The following is a 3,590-nucleotide window of genomic DNA, read 5'->3' as shown; positions in this document are numbered from 1 at the left end:
ACAGCTGATTACAGATAAAAGTCGAGAACTTTTGCTTTGTGAGTTAATTGGCATTCATCGAGGTCCATATTTATCGAACAATTTGTTGCTTTCAACAGCTTTTCGAAGTTTAGTAGTATTGAAGAGTTTTCATCAGTTGATGAAAAAAAGTTACAGCAAATTTTTTGCTGTGTTTTATGAGTAATGAATCAATTTTGGGATTCATTTTAGGGCATGTGAGTTTACTCTTCTGTTGGCACAATTAAACTCAATACGACGAACGCAATTAAAGGTAGCAAAAGTTCAGCGTTCGAGAGACGCCAAAATCATTGCTAATCTTAGATGTGGGCAGAATTGACCTCGAGATACGACAACCATCATCAAGGTTGTGTGTAAATCACATCGGTGATCAGGCAGACGCGATACGGTCTCTAGCAGTGACATCAACACATTGTAAAAATTCAATCTCGATCCGAGCAATCCGTCTTTTTGGAGATGTTTTTGCACATCGATTCGCGGATCGTACTTTTAACTGATGACCTCTCGTCGGAAAAAGGTAGTTCCCAAAATAAATAGTTTAATTAATTTGAGAGATGTGAAATTTTAACAATTATAAGGCAACAAGTAGATGCCGACAGAATGAACAAATTCGCATGTAATATGGGAAATGTGAGAGGCACAGAGAAGGAGAAGATTTGTAGGTATACATACACACATTTTGTGGAATACAATTGATTTTCAGGTTGTATTTTGTTTCTATTTCTAAATTAATTTCTTCCTATTGCACATGAAGCTTGTGCAACATGTTGGGTAACCACCACAGTCCATTCAAATTCAATCGGACTTGTGTATGAGGTGGTGACATCCAATGCAATTAACCCTTCGTTGTCTCAAGATTGGACCGGAAACCGCCTAAGTAAAATGTGGCTTTGTTGTAAGGGTGTAATAAGATTGTGATTGTTTATCTAATTTGAATTGTATAGCAAATCGCTTTTTTAAATCTCGAGTTTTCGTATAAGATATTACCTAAAAGAAGAATTAGTGTGAAATGCACAACACGTATTTTCTAACCTTAATTTAATTAGCGCTACGTTGGGAGATAACTGTTACATATGAATTTTGTTTTTGATTCATGTTAATTATAATAATGAGCAAATACAACACATTTTTGTTGCTACAAACATAATTATAACTGTTGCATTAAGTTCCACAAAACGACAATGATTTTACTATTATACTATTGGAAAAAGTTGACAACGAATAAAATAAACTTCTCGTTTACAATGACTATTGTTGTTTTCCGTTATTGTAATGAAACTTTATTGAACGTAATTTTGTTTTCTATGCGTTTACTAATATTTTTATCGTAGCGTAATCAAGAAATGAAGTTGTAATGTGGTATCAGCCGCACACAGAACTTTGTAGAGTCCTCTCACTAGACTCAAGACTTTCCGTTCGAAGTTACTTCCTCTATTACAGCCACTTTTCGGAACTTTGGCACTACTAAACCGAATAGTTGCTTCCGATCCGCCCTTTCGCTGAGGGCTATGTCGCATCCATGTTGCCATTTTATCGGCTTTGACACAATTTCCTTGATCGCAGGAGCTTCTTAAATCGATTGTTAATATTCTGTTTCTGATTGTGTATTAGAAACCGGTTCTGTATGGTAAATGAACTTTGTAAAATGTGAGACAAGAAACTATAGCGCTAAATAAATCCCCTGGTGAAGTAATAGACAGTCACGTGGTCGTGTACTTCTTTCAGCGAAGCGATATATTAGAATCTCGTTTAGGTAGAGCGAGGTTTCTTCTTGTTTTCATATCTTTCAGTGGGGGAGTATTTTCGTGTTGTAGTCGAAATTCTTGCGATATGAGAAATCTAGTCCGAACCCAGTTATATCAGGAGGTCACGACCCACGGTGTAAAAGTCAGACAAACTTTATACATATAAACTACCTGTCTCACAGACTGCACTCACTCTCCTCAAACTTTCTTACACCTGCTGCTATACGGGGTGATTTTAATAGTTATGCAGAAATTTTAGGAGGGGATAGTATAGAACAAAAGATACGAAAATAACTCAACTTGTTTTATGAATGTTTGTAGCTCCTGAGATATTGAGGATTTTAATTCTTAAACTAAAATTTGGCCCGCAGTCTTACACTTTACCCCAGAGTAGTGGGGCTCTGCGACAACAAACATTTTCCGACTCTAAAATGCATCTTCTCTTTCACAAAAACTATAAACATTCGGATAAGACTCGAAAATCACCCTGTAGTTGTAGATTCGTAAATTATTAACGAGGAAACTTCTCCAACTTTCTTAAAATTCATAAAGGTCAGGTTTGCTGAAAAAAGTTTCTTTTTCAGGTCTATTTCTTTTGTCATATTGCAAAGTTTTCTGTTATCACATTTTTTTCGATTGATGTCATACAAAAAAAGTAAGACTATTTCTTATCATTAGTACAACAGTTTCAAGGTAACCGCGTGTGTAATAATGATTTTGCGCGTTCAACCTGTATTGGATATTGAAACGTTTCTACTTCATACTCTAATCGTATAAATGCACCAAAACAACCCATAGGTGGTCTATAATTATTACCGACTGCGATACCTTGAAACAGTTAATGTACCGAGAACCAAAATGGCGATTGCTGAACTGAAAATCAAGCCAGCCATGTTAAAAGCTCATAAATTATGCAAAATCGAACAGAAATGACCAAGCTGACTTGCCTAGAACGATAATCTTTTCGAAATGGGCTGGAATTTTGTATTGACTTGATGTAATTTGACGTTTTTAAAAAATTCTGAACGTTTTTTAATGGTACTTTGACTTGGTATGCGGAACTCGACGCGATTATGCGTATATTTCAGTTGAAAATCGAATGTGGGAATATTAGATTTTTACAGAGAAGCAATACTTTAATATAAATACAGAATAATACAACCTATTGGAAAATGCGAATTTTCTTAAAGAGCATTTGCGAATTTTCTAAAAGGAGTATTGCATATTGTTAATTTTACAAGATGTGAGGACACCAATATTAAAATTTTATTAATAATGCTTATGAATCTTCTTTAAAGCGATTAATTTATATGTACTACTATCTATTACTCCGAATCCATTGGCTGTGAAGAGCTTTCTCATATTTTGTTCATTCTTCTTTATTAATTATTATTACATAACTTTATTTTTATTTAAATTGGGAAATTAGGAGAGGTAATCTCACATTTATTTACATTGGAGAATAAAATATAACGTAAAATGTCTTATTCCGCCATAATGAAATGATTTGTGTTTGCAGTTGGCACGTATTCAGCCCCAAAACTATTATTGTAAAGACAGATTGTGAAAATAATTTTTATGACAGAAGATTTTCTATCTTTCATTTTATAATAGATACTATAGTCTACCTATGCTTGTGTACACACCGACCTTAGTCGTTTATGTAAAAATAATGGAGATAGTTTGGGTATAGGTTGCAGTAACTGGAATTTAATAAAACATTTACACGAGCTTGGCTTGATGGTTAAAAATTATTTGGATATACAACCGTAAAATTCTGGGTTTTAACGTAAAATCCGGTCTCTGCTTTGAGTTTCTCAACACGGA

General features: G+C 34.3%; 1 long non-coding RNA gene across 1 annotated transcript; it reads left to right on the top strand.

Moving 5' to 3' along the window:
- The first annotated feature begins 394 nt into the window (after positions 1–394).
- Positions 395–1,223, top strand: LOC123008067. The gene is made up of 3 exons (XR_006412921.1): positions 395–535; positions 597–676; positions 722–1,223. It is a non-coding gene; the product is annotated as an uncharacterized LOC123008067 (long non-coding RNA).
- The last annotated feature ends 2,367 nt before the right edge of the window (positions 1,224–3,590 follow it).

This window comes from Tribolium madens, unplaced genomic scaffold (assembly GCF_015345945.1).
Source record: "Tribolium madens isolate multiple individuals breed KSU strain unplaced genomic scaffold, Tmad_KSU_1.1 Scaffold_3;HRSCAF=73;Tcas5.2_LG2, whole genome shotgun sequence".
NCBI classification, from domain to species: Eukaryota; Metazoa; Arthropoda; class Insecta; order Coleoptera; family Tenebrionidae; genus Tribolium; species Tribolium madens.
This window is presented reverse-complemented; position numbering and strand designations above follow the sequence as displayed.